The sequence below is a fragment of the Phacochoerus africanus genome, chromosome 12 (genome assembly GCF_016906955.1).
Source record: "Phacochoerus africanus isolate WHEZ1 chromosome 12, ROS_Pafr_v1, whole genome shotgun sequence".
NCBI lineage: Eukaryota > Metazoa > Chordata > Mammalia > Artiodactyla > Suidae > Phacochoerus > Phacochoerus africanus.
In genome coordinates, this window is record NC_062555.1 from 13,070,364 (window position 1) to 13,089,242 (window position 18,879).

General features: G+C 41.2%; 1 long non-coding RNA gene across 1 annotated transcript in view; it reads left to right on the top strand.

Annotated features, from left to right (window-relative positions):
* Positions 1 to 17,176, top strand: part of LOC125112595 (uncharacterized) — a 187,505-nt gene extending 170,329 nt beyond the window's left edge. Inside the window, exon 3 of the long non-coding RNA XR_007131193.1 lies at positions 17,064 to 17,176. This is a non-coding gene — a long non-coding RNA (uncharacterized LOC125112595). The remainder of the gene's footprint in view (positions 1 to 17,063) is intronic.
* The last annotated feature ends 1,703 nt before the right edge of the window (positions 17,177 to 18,879 follow it).

An 18,879-nucleotide genomic window follows, 5' to 3' on the forward strand; every position in this document is an offset into this window, starting at 1 on the left:
TTGGTATTGTTTGAATTTTTTTCCTCTCAATCTATACGTGATCTCTGTTGACTACAGACGTGTTTACCTTTCAAAAATGTTGAAGAGACTTCACAATTTTCATTTGTTTCATAATGGAATTAAGTCTTAAAGCTCTGTGTTTAAATAGGTAGAAACTAAAGTCGATGGCTTAGATATGAATCTCACCTATACAATCTTGTCAAATTACTTTTCTCTGCCTGATCTTCTTAAGTAAAATCGGCATAATATCTAAAAGGCATAATATCTAACCAAATATCTAATATATTTGGTTATTTGCATATAACCAAATATATGCAAAAACATTTGACCAGTGTCTGGTATATATAAAATACTCAAGAAAATTTTAGATAATATCAGCACTACTTCCTTCGTGATTTATTTTTGCCAGAAGTTTAATAAATACTTCTGTAATCAAATATTTCTAGCTTCTCAGTTTTCTTTCTGCCCATGTACACCAGGTAATTTAGTTTCCTACATTTGCTTGAAAAATTTTGTTTTAAAAAAAAAATTAGGAAGAATCAAAATTGATTGGTGAATATCGTTATGTCCTAGGATCTACTTCTGAACTTTGAATTTTGTCCATTGGTCCATCTGTCTAGTCCTCTGCCAATTCATACTGTTTTGATTACAAAAAAAATTGTAACATAATTTAACCTCTGCTAAGGCAAGTTACTTGTTGCCATTATTCTCATGTTTATCTTGGCTATTCTAGCATATGGAAGTTCCCAGGCTAGGCCCTGAATCAGAGCTGCAGCTGCTGGCCTGTACCACAGCCACAGCCACACCAGATCTGGGCTGTATTTGCATCCTATGCCGTAGCTTTCAGCAGTGCCTAGACCTCAACCCGCTGAGTGTGGCCAGGGATGGAACCCACATCCTCATGGATACTAATCTGGCTCTTAACCTGCTGAGCCACAAAGGGAACTCCAAAGATCTTTTGTATCTTTTTTTTTTTTTTTTTTTTTGCCACACCCACAGCATGTGGAAGTCCCAGGCCTGAGATCAAAACTGCTGCAGTTGCAACAACAATGGATCCTTAACCTGCTACACTGCAAAGGACATTCCTTTTTGTATCATTTTTTAATTAGATTCCACATATTAGTGATCTCATGTGATATTTGTCTTTCTCTGTCTGACTTATTTCACTAAGTATGATAATTTCTAGGTCGATCCATGTTGCTTCAAATGGCATTATTTCATGCTTTTTATGTCTGAATAATATCTCATTTTTTATATGTACTGCATCTTCTTTACCCAATCCTCTGTTGATAGACCCTTAGGTTGCTTCCATGTCTTGGCTATTGTAAACAGTGCTTCAGTGAACATTGGGGTGCATGCATCTTTTCAAATTATAGTTTTCTCTGCATATGCCCAGGAGTGGGATTGCTAGATCATATGTTAGTTCCATATTGAGTTTTTTAAGGGAACTCCATAACGTTTTCCATAGTGGCTGCACCAATGTACATATTTACAAAACATAAATAGACTCAAAGATTTTGAAATCAAATTTATGGTCACCAAAGGGGACACTTGGGAGGGGACGTGATAAATTAGGTTGGGATAAACATATACACTGTAATATGTAAAATAGATGAGTAGCAGGGACCTTCTGTAAAGAACAATGAATTCTACTCATTACTCTGTAAAACCTATATGAGAAAAGAATCTGCAAATCAGTAGATATATGTGTATGTATAATTTATTCACTTTGCTGAAACTAGCACTACACTGTAAGTCAACTATACTCTCATAAAATTTTTTTAAAAAAGTAAGTTTCTGTTGGGATTCTAATTAGACCCTCAATTACACACATTTATATTAGTTTTTAAGTTATTTTATTATTTTATGTCTTCCTATCTGTCTTAGTCTAATACAGTGGCTGTAATGAAATACCATAAACTGAGCAGCTTACAAATAACAGAAATTTACTTTCGGAGTTCCTATAAGCTGGAATGTCCAAAATCGAGGTGTTGGCAGATTCCGTGCCTAATAGTGGCTTGCTTTCTTGTTCATAGACAGCCATTTTTTGCCATTTTTTAAATTTTTTACCGTAGAGTGAGTCAACACCATCTGTATCTTGTCTCTTCTTTCATCATGGGTTTGTGTTATGCTTTTATTAAAAAATTAAGCCCATATAGGTTGTGTTAGAAACTTCGGGAAAGAAGGAGGCAGGGACTGGAACAATATGAGATCTGGAGCAGGTTTATTAACCAACAGAGTGGTGGGGAGCACCAAGCAGAGAGAACTCTGGCTCCCTGCAGCTTAGGGAGCAGCGAGCTATATAGGGAAAGGGGTGGTTTCTCTTTCTAGCACATTCTATTTTTAGGACAGGTTCCTGATGGAGTAAGAAATAGGGAAGATACAAGTTATGCTGTTACAATTTAACAGTTTCTTCAGCTATTTTTGTCTTGCAGCTTTGTGTTTCATCTTGTAGTTACCACCCCAGATTGGGACCTAAGAATTCTATTCTGCCCATTGGACTATTGGTCCATTACTGTGTTGTACTATGATGAACTTCTATAGGCTTTTGTTTTTTAGCAAATCTTCATATTCTATAAAGCTAGTTCTCCCCTTTCACACTCTTCTTTTTCAGAGGTTAGTTAACTTTTAGTGGAAGTCTATTTTTCCTTCTATGATTTTTAAAATAAATTATTAATTAAAATTGAGAATACATTTTGAGTTCGTCAAAAATATAGTTTTCTTGGAGTTCCCTGGTGGCCTGATGGGCTAAAGATCCAGAGTTGTCGCTGCCATGGCTTGGGTCTCGACCGTGGTGTGGGTTGGATCCTTGGTCTGGGAGCTTCCACAGGCCACAGGTGTAGCCAAATAATAATAAACCAAAATAAAATACTCTTCTTCCAACCAGGAGAGTATTTTTTTAAGTTCCAAATAGTTGAGAGGGTTTGGGGGTCATCTTTTCTTTATTATTTATTTATAATTATGTTAGGTTATAATTAGAAGATAAAGACTTTAAGGTCACTTTTTGCTCAAATGCATGACCAATTTTTGTTAATATTTCATGGAAATATAAAAGCAATATATGTTCTCTATTTATAGTATATTAAATTGATTGATTGTAATTTCCACTTCCTTGATGTATATAGCCTTAGTTATTTTTTGTTGACTCAGTTATTTTTGGTCTACTGTAGTTATCTTGCTAAAAAAATGCATACTTAAATTACCTTCAATGAGTATTTTTTAGCTTTTATTTCTTTATATATTTTGATCTCTCTATATATAGCTGCTTCATTGTTTGATACCAACAGGCTTATTACTCTTAATCTTCTTTGCAAGTTGCCTTCTGTTATTACATACTGCCCATCTTTATTCTGCTTAGTTCTTTAAGTTTTACTTTTCTCCTTGTCTGACACTGATATCACTTCTGCTTTCTCCCTTGCCGCCCCCTCCCCCTCCTTGCTTTTTCCTCCTCCTCTTCTTTTATATATACCATATATTCATTGTCTACCCTATTGCTTTTGAGAATTTTAAATCACTTTTTCTAAAGGCATCTCTTATAAATGATTTGCCTGAGTTTTTCTTCTTAACCCAAACATGACATGATGTTCTTTTACTAGGAGAATTTGGCTCATTTATCTTTAGTGTAACAATGGATAGCATTGATCTTATTCTTACTATCATATTTCTATTTGATATTTATTTACCTTTTTGTTTATTTTTTCCCTTCATCTTTTTTTCTGGTTTGATCAGATTGCTATCCATTCCTCTTTCCACCATTTTAAATTTAGAATTTCTATTATTTTCCAGATTTATAATTCTGCATTCCATGCCTCACAGACATAATCAAATGTATATTCTGTACTTTTTTGTGGAAGCAAGATGCCTATTATCATGCCCTCTGTTGCTTCTTTCATGGTCCCTGCCCATCCCAGTAAGATGAGACTTTGAGAAGGTTTTTACTTCCCCGGTCCTCAGCACACATAGAACCTCCCACGAAAACAATAGTACAGATGCTTTTATTACCCATGTCTCCCTTTCCCACCAACTCCTGTTTTCTTTTAATAGTTTAATCCTTTTTGTTTTCAATAATTACTGGGTTTTCCTTTATACAATGTCATTTCTATTTTAGAAATCATTATTTAGCATTTATATCACAAAGAGCTAATTACTCTACTAGTAATCATTTGGATTTAACTGCATATATTGCAGTATTTATTGTTCCTGGCTTGCTTGCTCTTTCCTTTATCTTCTGTCTTAAAATCTCTGATCTAATTCATTTGCTACTTGTTGGGTTTGAGGGGGAGGTTTTTTGTTTTTTGTTTGTTTGTTTTTTTTTTTTAGCTGTGCCTGAAGCATGCAGAAGTAGCCAGGCCAAGGATCAAACCCGTGCCACAGCAGTGACCTGAGCCACGTCAGTGACAACATTGTATCCTAAACTCACTGAGTCACCAGGGAACTCCTGATGCATTTGCTATTTGACTAGAGCCTTTTTGTAAGTACTTTCCTTAGACAGAGTGCATGGAAGAAAAATTCTCTTGAGCCCTTGCATACTCTATAAATTTATTTCTTTTATACTGTTAGGTAATATTATCTTGGCTGGGAATAATCTTCTTGGGTCACAGTCTTTACATCCAGTAATCCATAACTATGATTCCACATCTTCTACTTTGCAGTGCTGCAACATTTTTCCCATCTTCTTTCCCTCCTCCTCTCCTCCCTCCCTACCTCCTCCCCTCCTCCTCCTCTTCCCCCCCTTCCTCCTCCTCCTCCTCCTCCTTCTTCTTCCTTTATTTCTTCTTCTTTGTAAGTAATTGTCTTAATTCAGTTTAGAATATTTAGAAGTTTCTCTTGAGGTTCAGGAATTGTACCATACACTAAATATGTACTTTTCTCATCAAGCCTACCTAGAACTTTGCAAACGCTATCAATATGCAGACCGGAGTCTTTTTTCCTTCTATGGTATGCTTAATTTTTACTTCTCCTTTGTCTATTCTTTTTCCCCTCCCTCTTGGAACTCCTCTTATTTATATATTAAACTCTTGGATCTACTGACTTCTAAAAAATTTGATAAGCGTTTTTCCCAGAAAGAAATTTTATGCCATGATTAAGTCTTTTTATAGGTTTTGACTCATCTATCTTACTTTTGTAGCTAGTCTAATCGTCCTCTGTCTTCCCAGAAAATTCAAGTTCATGTGGTGGGTATTCTGCTTATTTTTCCTTTCTGGTTACTGATCCTCCCAAATGAGTTATATTTCCCTTTGCCTTGTCACGGTTGGATTCATTTTGAGCCTTAGCTCTTGCTTCTGGGGTAGTTTAAGCATCAGCAATTCCATGTAGGTTGGAGCAACAGCAGCCGCTGCCCTGTGAGTCAATGATACACCAGAAAGCCGGTAGCTGATTCCTTATTGAGTAATGGTTGCCATTTCTTCCATTTCAAAGTCTGTGCTCTTCCAGCTTTGGGGCTTGATAGAATTCAATCTACTTTTTCAGAACACATCAGTGTTTCTTGAAAGAACACCCATGCAGCCAGCATTGCCTTTCTCTCTTGTCCATGTTCTACAGGCCAAATATGACCCAGAAAAAAGTCTCACACTAGCTCTACCCTCCAGGCCCTGCTGCTCCAAGAATACCAAGAGTGACCAGTTTAAGAGTGATGGCTTTTTGTTTGAAGAGGGCTGGGGAGGGTGGACCTATTGAGAATCCACTCGACTCCCAGAATTACCCACATAAAATCTTTCTTAAATAAGATGAGAGTTCCCTGCTACTGTTTCCTTTGTAGCTATTAGTAATCAAAATCATTACAAGTGATGTTTCATATGATGTTTTAAAAGTTAGAAGTGCTGATCTGAGCCTGTATTTACTTGGAAATTCACCTTCCCTCTTTACCACTTAACTTGGGGGCATCCTGTACTATTTATTATTTTCAACTCGTATTGTCTTATTTATAGTATATCTTACCTTTGTAAATATTAAGTACACATAATGTCTTCTTGTTCTTTTAATAACTGGTCTCTGTAAGTCTCTGAGGGCACTTCTTTAGCATGTTTACTAATCTAGCTTCTTCATTCTTTGTAAAAATACAGATTCTTTACAGACTCTGGAAAAAAAACAAAAAACAAAAAACCCACAACCCTGCCCTTTGCTAAGGCATGAAGCATTCTCATCGTCTAATCTCCAGTCCTCCTTTATCATTTCCATTGCACCCTCTAGGGAAGGACATGTAATTGTTTTAATGTGCCGATACCTTTGTAAGGAGTTGAATGAATTGTCGATGAAGAGTTACTCTCCTTTGGCTTTTGTTGTGACATGGTCATTTACTCGAACTCTTTCTGAGAGTCGATTTAAAGCCCTGCCCTCCAGTCTGGAGGGCGGAAAATCAGCTTGTGTGCTCATTTGGTTTGGAGACAAAAATCTGACAGCTCTGTCATAGGTGTGAATATTTTGCTAGCAAGTAACAAATCCTGACAAGCTGGACTTCATCATCCTCTGCAGCCGTGGGTGAGAGGGAGGCCTGTGGTGAGAATGGAGATGAGTCAGAATTGGACATGGAACTTTCTAGAAGGCAAGGGAGTCTGGGCGTAAGCACAGCGTATATAAACACACACACATGCACGCACAAGCACACAGCTCTCTGAGGCTGTGTATAATTCAGAAAGCTGGATTTTTGTTCTCTTCATGTAGAAAGTATAAAGAAAAAACAATCCAATGCCAGATGCTTTTTCAACATAACCACACTGATGCATTTAATCTTAAATGAAATCAACAAGCATGCATTTTCTGAGGAACTATGCTGTGTGCCTTCCAGGTCAAAACACTGGAAGATATCAATAAATGTAACATAGCCGATGTTACAGAGGCTATAACACTATTAGGCAACATTTCAAGAGAGGAGTCGGTTCAGCTACCAATGGCGGGCTTAGATATAAAAATTATAGGAGCTCAGAGGCAGGAGAGATTAGCAAATTCTGGAGCTGGTTCAGGACAATTCCCTGCAGAGGGTGTCGTTTGAGTTGAATCTTAAAAGATGGGGAACATTTGGAGTTTTGGAAAAGGAGCAAGAACAGTTACAAAATCGCAGAAGTGGAAACAAACACAGTGGGCGTAGTGGATGGTGAGGACATCTTTCCCGTCTGAAAAGTACCCTAAAAATTGTTGTCATTTCTTCCTGCTAGAAACAAGGAATCTTGAGGTTAAAACAGTTGCTAAGCCCTATATGGTCCTTTTCCGAAGGGACTCCATGCTAGGAATCTTGGAAAGTCAACAAAACAAGCAAACAGAGAAATTAAAGCTGAAGGTTGGCTTAGGGCATGTCCTTGGGGGGTGGAGGGTGAGGGCAGCTGTGAGCCAGGGGTACTGGGGTGAGACACTGCTACAAAATGGCACCACTTGTCTGTATTACCTTGTTTTATGTTCTACCATGGAAAACCACTTGCATGTTATGTTCCCCTTTGTATTATGTGTCAGCTGATTTTGACACTCTGTGATGTTGGCTCTCTATACGGGAACCTTCCATCCTGCCAAAGTGGAAGAAAAGAAAAACACGAGGCAGAGAGGGAGGGGAGTTGGGTGTGAGGCAGCACGGGTGTACGAGGGAGCCTCAGCAATCGGTTATCAACCACTGTGCCGCTGTAACTTGCTGGCTGAAGGATACGTCAAATTTGAAAACGGTGTGGAAATGCACTGGAGTGGGAGATACTCTCAGTTTCTATTTCTTTGTGCTTCCTTTTCAGCAGTAAGACAAGAGTAACTTCATATACCTCATGCCAAAAATAAAAATAAAAAGACATGCAAAAAAAAAAAGAGAGAGAGAGAGAAGAGAAGAAGGGAGAGTTGGAGGAAATAGCGAAGCAGAGATAGTCTGCTAACATTTCGAGAGGCGGGAACGTTTCCTTCCGCAGGCCTTACCTGAAACCAATGGCTGCCCAATTCCTAGCTCTGGTCAGGCCACTCACACACAGACACTCAGATGTGGATAATGTCAGGAGCAAATCTAAGGAGGGTTTCATGGGCAGGCAGTTACACGAATGATAAAAAACTTCTTAAAGTATCTGGACACAACTTAGAGTGGTGCGCACTTTATAATAAGGGCAATGAGAATCAGGGTGATTGAGAGCCACTTTAATCAAAGGCTATATCAGAACGTGGATCCCAGAGGTGAGAAAGCAGTTATTGCTCCACTGAACCACCTCGATCCCCAGACGTTCATAGCTCAACTCACCCTGAAGGATTTTAGTGTCTTTGTGAAAGAAAATCTCCTTCTGAAATCATTCCACTTGCAAGGCGTGGGAACGGTCTGGCAAAGATAAGAGGCGATAAGGAAAAGAATATGAAGTCGACATGGAAAAAAATGGGGTGGAACCTGAAGGGGAAATAAATATATTCACCTCAAAGTTGCGATGGAACTAGCAGATTGCAGGTGCCTACCAATGATCCAGAATGGTTTTGGTCACATTGCAGTCTGATGAAAACATCTAGAAATATACATTAGCAAAATAGTTTGGCGGTGGCTGTATTTTTAAAAATGTGATTTAGGAGGCTTGTAAAGCGTTCGGAAATCCCCTATTTGTATGCTGATGGATTCCAGATTTCTATCTCCATGCTTGACTTCTTTCATGAGCTCCAGACTCGCTTATTAAACTCGCCCCTTGACAGTCCCATTTGGATGTTGAAAAGGAAAACCAAACTTACCATGCCTTGAACAGGACTCTTGATTCCTGCTCCTACTCCATAATCACCCTACTCTCCAGTCTTCTTGGGTTTTTTTTTTTTTTTTAAGCCTTTGTAAAAATATTAACCCATTTTTCAAGCATAAACCCTAGGAGCCAACCTGAACCTCTCATTTTCCCTCTCACTCCATGTCCAGGTGCCAAACCCTTTCTCTTTCCTCAACAAGCCCCTCCCCCCTTGCCTAGGTCAACAGCCTCTTCCTCCTGGACCACACACACCCCCTCCCCATCCCCATCAGCTGAAGTTTCTCCTCCCCATCCCTTTTGTGCACACACGACCAAGGGGATCTTTCTAGGTCATGCTCCTCTCTGGCTTGATAAAGCCCAAGGGCTTCTATCCAGGCTCCTCCTCATGTACAGCAACATGGATGCAACTAGAGATTCTCACACTAAGCGAAGGAAGTCAGAAAGAGACAGACAAACACCAGGTGACATCACTTATATGTGGAGTCTAAAACATGACACAAATGATCCTATTTGCAAAACAGAAACAGATCATGGACCTGGAAGGCAGACTTGCCGGGGGAGCAGAGAGAGAGGGGGACGGGTGGGGAGCTTGAGGTTGGTAGATGCAGCATGTTACACTTAGAACACTTAGAACCGGCGGGTGATGGGCCCCTGCGGTACAGCACAGGAGACTGTGTCTGGTCACTTGGGTTAGAATATGATAGAAGATGAAAAAAAAAAAAGAAGGCATGTGTATGGCTGGCTCACTTTACTATGCAGCAGAAATTGAAGGAACACTGTAAATCAACTACACTTTAATAAAAACGAATAAAAAACAAATCCCTGGCTCCTCCCATCAGGCCACTCCTTGGACCTCACCCCCGGCCAGTCTCCACCTCACTTCAGTGCCCTCCAGCCTCCCTGAGCCCTGAGAGTAAGCTTGTGCCATGCTGTCTTCGCACTTGAAGTCTCTTCTGCCTGGAACATTAATTCTTCCAGACATCAGCAAGGCTTGCTCCCTCACTTCAAGCAAGGTTCTGCTCAAAATCACCTCCTTGGAAAGTGACACCTTCTTCAAAATAACCCCTCTGTCCTTCAACCCCTATTCTTGTTCTTGTTTTCAGTTGTGTGCCCAGCATTTTCATTGTCTGACGTTGTGCCATGGTAGGTGATAGATGTGTAGCCAGAGAGATGACAGATAGCTAGAGGCAGATAAATGGAGATAGATAATAGAGGTACACAGGGCTAGGGATAGATGATAGAGACAGAGCTAGAAGGAGGTGATAGAGACAGATAAATAGAACTAGAGATAGATGATAGATTGGTGATAGAAGCATGGGGGCTGCACGAGGACGATGCATTGGGATTCCTTAAAGCTTCTTGAGTGATTCCACTGAGCAGCCCAGGTCGGGAATCACAGGACTGGAGGGTAAAAGTTAATGCCTAAAATAGACTTTCAGCTGCTAGAATTAAGTTGAAGTATTTTCTGCCCATCCGTTTGGTTTTTTGATGCTGGAGGGATATGTCAGATCTCCCTTTATCCCCAGCACAGTTCAGATAAATATTCCAAAGTAAGAAGGCTACATTCACAAGCTGTGTGTCCCTTTCACGAAGTCTCTTTTCTAGAGGGAGATGGACATGATTGGAAGAGCCAGACACCTTGGCTTTGAATCCTGGCTTTACCACTGGGGCAAGTGACACTTCCCTGGGACACAGTTTTCTTATCTGTAGAATTAGAATGATAATAAGCATTTCCTTCTGGGAGTTGCCGAGGAATCCAATGAATTCTAGGCAAAGGCTTAAAGCAGCACGTGACATGAGGCCGAGTGAAGTGCTCTGAAAATGTGTGCTGTTGTCTTGGAGGAGATGGTTCTCAAGCAGAAAATGCACGTGGAAAATTCCTCTGGCCAATGAGTTTGAAAGTAGCTGGGGGATTGAGACAGACCATTTTCTCTAACACGCAACCTCTGCTCAAGAACAGAGCCTGTTAATGATTAGACCCTATAAAATTTTCCATGCCATGTGCCTTTTCCCCACCAGGCAATAGAGAGTAATTAAGAATTATGGGTAGCGGGTTCAGTGCGAGGAAAGGCATGCCTTTCTAGGGACAAGCTCCAAGCCCTAACGAGGTTACTGGCACAGGTGTCTCCTGCAAATAAATTAATGGGGAGGCAGATCCAATCATGAATCTGTCATCCGAACTTGGTGTTTAGAGTCATTTGGGGAGATGGGGCTTCCTTTGCCCAACCTTGGCGGTGTCTGGAGCAAAGATTAGGAAGCAGAGTGATTTCATTAGGATAACAAGGCTGTTAAAGAACAATCTGGCTCTTTAGATGGTATTTATAAGGCATTTCAAAGAAACTCTGCTCTGACAGCTGCTGTCAGTCTCTCCACATAGGAACTGTGGTGATTTATTGATACAGCAGAGGAACCATTATTATCCTTATTTGTGAACGTTTTAAATGTACCAAGAGTCCACCTTGACTAGTTGCAAACTTCCCAAAGACAAATAGACCTCACTGAATGTACAAGTTGCTCTGGCACAAGGTTTGGTTTGAACAGAATAAGTTCTCAATTATGTGGTGCCATGTACAGCGTTGTCAGTGGCTCAGAGTCCTGTTTGATAGACCATGGCAGATAAAATTCCATTTCTCAACTATCTGCATAAGGATTAACTACCACCCTTGCATGGCTACTTTCTTCCAGCTGAAATTCTTTCTGGATGCATCAGAATATACAGGTGTTTGTCATTTTTTTTTGGACAAGACTATATAATTATGCGGAAATCAGTACTCTACAAAACATTGCCAGAACGAAATATGAGTGCTTCTTAATTAATTGTATTCTGCGTTTAGCCATGCCGTTATACTTCCCTGGCTTAGCTAATGGAGAATCGAATGTGTGTATGTCCCACCACGGGGTCATTTCTTTTCAGTCTTGAGGAGTGTAGAGAATGGAGAACCTTTCGGACCACAAGGTGGCTGGACAATTGGGTTTCCCTTTGCGGTTCGCAGGGGAGCCTTAGGAATAGACACGTCGGTTCACGACTGTGGGTTAGAAGAACGGGACTTCCTGAAAACATTTTTATCAGATCCTGTGCCTTAGAGGCACGGGATCTCTGACTTTTCTCGGGTTGGAAGGGGTTGTAGGAACCATCAAGCCCAAGCGCATTCGTTTTACAATCAAGTCAGCTGAAGCCCAGGGAGATAAAACATCACATAGTTATTGCTGAGCCAAAATGAGAAAAAAAAGTCAGTCAGTCGGGGAGTCTTGAATGCTTAGATTCAATCTCTTATCCTTTTCCTGCTAGTTTCTGCGGTAGTCAGGGCGCCGTCAGTGAGGACAAATTGTGGTTGCGTAGGAGAAAAACATTGATGAAGATGACGATGAGGGCTTTTTAAAAAAAAAAAAAAAAGAATGTAGATTTCTTCTATTTTCCTTTTGGAAAGGGAATAGCAGGACCCACGGGGACCAAGTGAAATATCAGGGTAGGCAGAGGCAGTATGTGACTTTTCCCTCCCAAACTGACTAGAATGAGCCAAATCTTATTCACCACAGCCTAGAATACTAGGCAGCTCAGAAGAGAGGTTCTTTTTTTTTTCTTTTTTTTTTAATCATTTATTTTTATTTATATTTGTTCTACTGTACAGCATGGTGGCCCAGTCACACATACATGTATACATTCTTTTTTCTCACATTGTCATGCTCTGTCATAATTGATTAGACAGAGTTCCCAGGGCTACACAGCAGGATCCCATTGCTAATCCATCCCAAAGGCAACATTCTGTATCTATTTACCCCAAGCTACCAGGCCCTCCCCCTCCCTGCCCTTCCCCCTTGGCAACCCCAAGTCTATTCCCCAAGTCAGAAGAGAGGTTCTTGAAGCTGGACGGAGATCAATTCTGGACAACTCAAGCACATACTAATTTACATAGCTGGTAATAGACTTTCATTACACCGAGAGAGAGATCGAAGATTGAGTAGATTCAAACCTAGCTTCCAAAAATGAACGTATGCACAGGCCACGCAGACTCACACTGAAAGCTGAGATGTCTGGGGACAGGCATCTGTGGTTTTCATCAGGGAAATGATCCCTGTCTTTTACGTAGCTCTCTTAGGCCGTGTCAGAACCTACAGAAGCATAGGTCTGGCTATTCCGCTGTTCTTATTCTGTGCAAAATCTCCCGCACTTTCCAATAGTGCACGTTATTAAATTCAACAAGTTCTCATTCTGCTTGTGGTTATCCAGGAAGCCATACCCTTTGGCTTTGAGGCTTCTCTTTCTAATTGCCAGCGTTTTGGTCCCTTCATCAAACACCATTACTTTTGTGCACCCCAAGAAATTAAAAGTAGCTGAAGATGAGATAGATTTTCCTCGTTGCCACCAATGACACACCTTCAATTTCTCTCTTAAATTCATGGAACCTTTATTTCCAGTAGACGTATTGACACGTTCACTTAAGACTACATTTCCCAGCTTCCCGTGGCATTAATGCTTGATACTGGGGTCAGTGTCCCATGAGACTTCTGGGAAGTCTCTTCCACTGTTAATCTTTTTTTAAATTAAAGTAGAGTTGATTTATGGAGTTCCTGTTGTGGCTCAGCAGGTTAAGAACCTGACTGGTATCCATGTGGATTCGGGTTCGATCCCTGGCCTCGCTCAGTGCATTAATGATCCCGTGTTGCTGCAAGCTGTGGTGTAGGTCACAGATGCAGCTTGGATCAGGTGTTTCTATGGCTGTGGTGTGTGTTGCCGATGCGGCTCTGATTCAACCCCTAGCCTGGGAACATCCATGTGCCACAGGCGTGACCCTTAAAAAAAGGGAAAATAAGTGTCGTTGATTTACAATGTCGTGCCAATTTCTGCTGTACAGCAGTGACCCTGTCAGTCATGCTCCCTTTCTTATATTACCTTCCATCGTGGTCTATCCCGAAAGACTGAACATACTTCCCTGTGCTGCTCAGTAGGACTGGGAACTGTCTTTAAAAGGAGGGAAAAGTTCTGTTCCTCCTGTCTTCCATCCTGCTGCTTGAAACATGTCTGTGATCGTGTTGCCCACAGCCGTCTGAGACAGGAGCACAAAGGCCACATGCCAGGGAGACTACGATGTGGCTTCTAAAGAAAGCCTGGGTCCTAATGCCTGGGAGCCAACGTCTCTCTCCTGGGCTGGCCATCTCCAGACTGGGTTTTTGTTTTTGTTTTTGTTTTTTTGCTTTCTGGGGCCACACCTGCAGCGTATGGATGCTCCGAGGCTGGGGTGGGTTGAATTGGAGCTACAGCTGCCAGCCACAGCCACAGCCACAGCCACGGCAACGCAGGATCCTTGACCCACTGAATGAGGCCAGGGATCGAACCCAAGTCCTCATGGATACTGGTCGGGTTCATTTCCAGTGCACCACAATGGGAACTCCCCCGACTGGTTTTATATGAGAGAGGAATTAACCATGTAACTCACCATTTGAGGATTACTCTTCACCATAACGGAACTTAATTCTAACATATGATATTTAACTTTACTTCTGAGCGGAAGTGAGAAAAAGAATTAATTTTTAGAAAAAGCTGGAAACTGGTAGCTAAAATTAAAACAAAAAACAAAAAACAGGATTCACTGCAGCCCTCAGTTATGCACCCAATTCCTGTCCCCTATTATCTTAGTTAGTCTGGAGTTGGATATGTTTTCTTTTCCCAGCCATGACTGGTTCCAATCCTAGAGAACATCTCATCCCTGAATGCTAATCTTATGGTTCTAATGGCAGGCAATTTGGGTAAGGAAATTGGGAGAGCATTTGAAATTTAAAATAGAAGTTCCTATTGCTCCTCTGCAAAACAATAAGACCCTTGAAAGTACTTCCTTGGAATACGAACAAAGAATTGATGTCTTCGGGAATATATACATCCTGTGTTATTAATGGCAAACTTATTTAAAAATGTGGCCACACTTTCCTATTCCTAGCTTGACATAGAAGAGAAAGAGGTTTTTACGTGGAGTCGGAAGATAAAAATTCTAATCGCGGCTCTGTAAATTACCATCCATGTAAACATGGGAAAAATCAATTGATCTCCTTAAAATGAGTCCCTGTATTTAAAAAATGATAACAGTAATAATTCATAGGGTGGATATGGGTATTAAATAATACAGATGAAAATATTTAGCGCGGTGCTTTTCACATTGTAGGTGCTTTATAAATGTCGGTTAATTTAATCTAACTAGTGTGACATTCATGACAGTTTGAAGAAACGAATTAGTACTCAAGTCCCATTAAAAAATGCACAGAGTGTCTGCTATCCATAAATCCATGGGGGCGATGGAGCCGACCACCGCTTCTCTTGAAAAACCAGCTTAAGAAGAAAAAAAAAAATCATGACCCTAAGCTGCCCGAGGATACATGGCAGCTAATCTCTTCACACTTAGGTGTGTGAAACCGTCCAATACCAACGACATTCTCATTTTTAGATAAGCTGCAGAATGAAATACATTTTATCACATGTTTGGTTGCAATTCTTCTGTAACAAAGTATCTCCAAGACATGTCTGTGTTCCCAGAAGGGATATACAGAAAGGAGACAGAAATTGCTGTCTACCTCCGTTCACTTCCACCCCTTTTGCTGTTTTGTGTGTCGGGTCTTTGGAATGATTTAGGACATGGGGGACAGCAAAGTTGTATCACACAGACCAGGATTTGATGGGTTTGGTAAGGATCGGAAGAAATGGACTCAGGATCCCGGTGGCCTGGAGCAGGTAGACATGAGAAGGGTACAGGATGAGGAGAAACGTGTGTTTCTGTCTTAACTGCAGTAGTGTTCAATCCACAGTTTCAATTCAGAGACCTACTGGGAGGGGAGGAGAGGGAGACAAAAGCAATACAAAACTAAGATGAATTTCTCATCCAAAACACCTTTCACCAACCTGGGTGAAAGCCTGGTGCCTTCGCCTCTATCTCTGAGGGGAGTGAAGTTTTGGGGTAGAGAAGGCTGCAATTCTCACCAAGAGAATGGAGTATCTTTCAAGATTTGATTGTAACCATAGGCAATGGTAGCCACCTAAGTGATTTTGGGAGCTCAAGAAAACTCCTCTGTGGAGTTCCCCATCGTGGAGCAGCGGAAACGAATCCGACTAGGAACGATGAGGTTGCGGGTTCGATCCCTGGCCTTGCTCAGTGGGTTAAGGATCCGGCGTTGCCATGAGCTGTGGTGTAGGTCGCAGACGCGGCTCGGATCCCTCATTGCTGTGGCTCTGGTGTAGGCTGGCGGCTACAGCTCTGATTCGACCCCTAGCCTGGGAACCTCCATATGCTGCGAGAGAGGCCCAAGAAATGCCAAAAAGACAAAAAAAAAAAAAAAGAAAAAAGAAAAAGAAAACTCCTTTGCTTAAAGAAAACACAGATGTTTCTATCTGCTGAAAGATCACAATTGCAGTATGTGGGAGCAAGGAAAATACTGGTTCTTCAGCACCAGTTACGCATTAGGCATATAAATATATGCTAGATATAATAGGTATATGTTAGGTATCTTTACAGATATTATCTCCTTTGATCTTAAAAAGTTTTCTGAGATGGGTGATTTTATTTTAGTTTGATAAATTAGAAAAAATGAAGGTTAGAGATATTAACAATCATGAATAAGGGAGTTCCCATCATGGGTCAACAGGAATTACCAACCCAACTAGTATCCATGAGGACTATGGGTTCAATCCCTGGCCTCTCTCAGGGTTAAGGATCTGGCATTGTTGTGAGCTGTGGTGCAGGTCATAGACGTGGCTCAGATCCTTCGTTGCTGTGGCTCCAATTTGACCCCCAGTCTGGGAACTTCCATGTGCCTCAGGTGTGACCCTGAAAACAGAAGAAAAAAAAAGAATCATGAATAAAAGTCACAGAGCTAGTTAGTGATAAAGCTGGTAGTGGAGCAGAGCCAGTTATGTCAGACTCTTAAGGTTTGATTTTAAAACTTTAGTGCTTTGGTCCTGGGGGTAAGTCTTAGCAGCCAGAATGTGTTTATTTTACCTTTTCCTGAGATAAGCAGGAATTGTTTTCTGGCACACCTGACTGTGGATAATATGCCTCTAGTCACTTATGAAGTGATTAAAGGCATGGAGAGCAGCAGAATGATTTGATTCAAATCTCTGTTCCAGAATATTAGCTATGAGTTCTTTCCTGAGCAGCTGTACATCTTGTGGCCTTATTTCTCAAACACCTGCTCAACCTGATACCCACCTAACCATTTGCCCCGCTGCTGTAGGTAGCCTTGAAGATGGTGCTGAATGATCTTTGCATCACAGTATCCAATGTTGTGCCATTTCTCCCCTTGAGTGTGGGCTGGATTCACTTCTAACAAATTTCCTGGAGGCCACTTCTGAGGTTAGGTTGCAAAAACTGTGGTGTCCATCTCAAGTTTTAACTTGCATTTTCTTTCTAGCTCACTGTTCTAAAGGAAGCCAGCTGTCATGTTATGAGCCACCCTGTGGAGAGGCCTACGTGGTGAGGAACCCATGTCTCCAGCCAACAGCCAGGAGGGAGCTGAGGCTGCCAACTACCATGTGAGTGAGCTTGGGAGCAGATCTGCCCCAAGCTGTCCCTTTATGAAAATTTCTGGGCTGATGTCTTGATTGCAATCTTTTGAGAAATCCTGAGCAGAGGTATCCAGTAAGCTGCCTCTGACAATAGACACCGCTTAATAATAAATGTTGAAAGCCACTAAACTGGATAATTTGTTACACAGCAAGAGATAACAAATACACCTGGGAATAAAAGGAAATATCTAAAGCATCTGGTACAATGTGACCTCCCCACCAAAAAAATCATAAATTTAATCATTGGAAAAATTATGTTATGGAGGAAATAGTAGAAAAGGAAACAGATATGTGCACTGAAAGGCAACCTTTTTCTTCATCAAAATACTGCCAATAGCTTGCTGTGACATCAGGCAGCCATAGCTTTCCTTTTGACAGCTCACCACCCTACGCCCCCATAAGTGGGAAAGGAAAATTGACTCCACAATAATTATAATAATAAATGGCAAAATTCCCTTGAGCTCCTGCCTATCGGTTAGATGTCACATTTGTCCCTGGGCTTCTAGACGTTGATGCGACCAGTGTCTGAGGTCCATGGACGGATGACGAGAGTATGAATGATCGCAGCCACAGATGTCAGCTTGATCCCTTTAAATGTGCTCCGTGTCCTATAGATGACCTGAAAGTTCACGTCGATGGCTGCCACCTGCTCTGTCTCTCCTCCCAACACTATCAGACAACAGGGCGTTTCCCAAGCAGGCAAAAGTTGACTGCAACACAGCAGCCTGACGTTTGATCATGGATCAGGGCACATCACTGTCCTATTAAGTCATGGCAATTCTCCTCTGTCTTTGAAAGACAGACCCATTCAGTCTCCCGGCTGCTGATGATCTGAGGTGCTCTTGCTGCCAGGTGAATCTTTCGGTTACAGGTAGAAGCTGACCAAATACATTTTTCCTAAAGCTCCTCTAATCCATTATGTTAGCAGTTCCTGGCAGCCCCATCTCCCCCCAGCCACCAAAGACAATAGTCTGAGCTCATCACGTCATACAAAGTAAAGGGAGGAAAAGTCTGAATTTGTGAATAGTCTAAATTTATAGCACACTTTAAAAGAAATGCAGTTTAGGGAGTTCCCACTGTGGCTCAGCAGTAGCGAACCTAACTAGTATCCATGAGGATGCGGGTTGGATCCCTGACCTTGCTCAGTGGGTTAAGGATCTGGCATTGCCATGAACTGTAGCGTAGGCTGAAGACGTGGCTCATATTTGGTGTGGCTGTGGCAGTGGCGTAGGCTGATAGCTGCAGCTCTGATTCTACCCCTCGCCAGGGAACTTCCACAGGCCGTGAATGCAGCCCTAAAAAGACCGAAAGGACAAAAAAGAAAAAAAAAGAAATGCAGCATAGTGTTTTTTTCTTTAATACATATAGTAACTTCAACTAATTGCCAAAATAAAGTTTGCTCCCTCTGGCTCTAATGAACAGATTAGCGGCAATAGCATTAGCAACATCATTTGCATAAAATTAATTTGCTAAAGCCCTTAAAAATAGTGTTCAAAGTGGCTTAAACATGCTCACTGCCTATTTACACTATTAATTTGCTAAGTAAACCTTTCTTTTTAAGTAGGGCAAAAGTGAATGATCAGTTCAGCTAAAGTTGAATCACCAAGTCCTAAAACAGTGACTTTCTAGATGAATCTGTTTTTTCCCATACAAGGCTGGGAA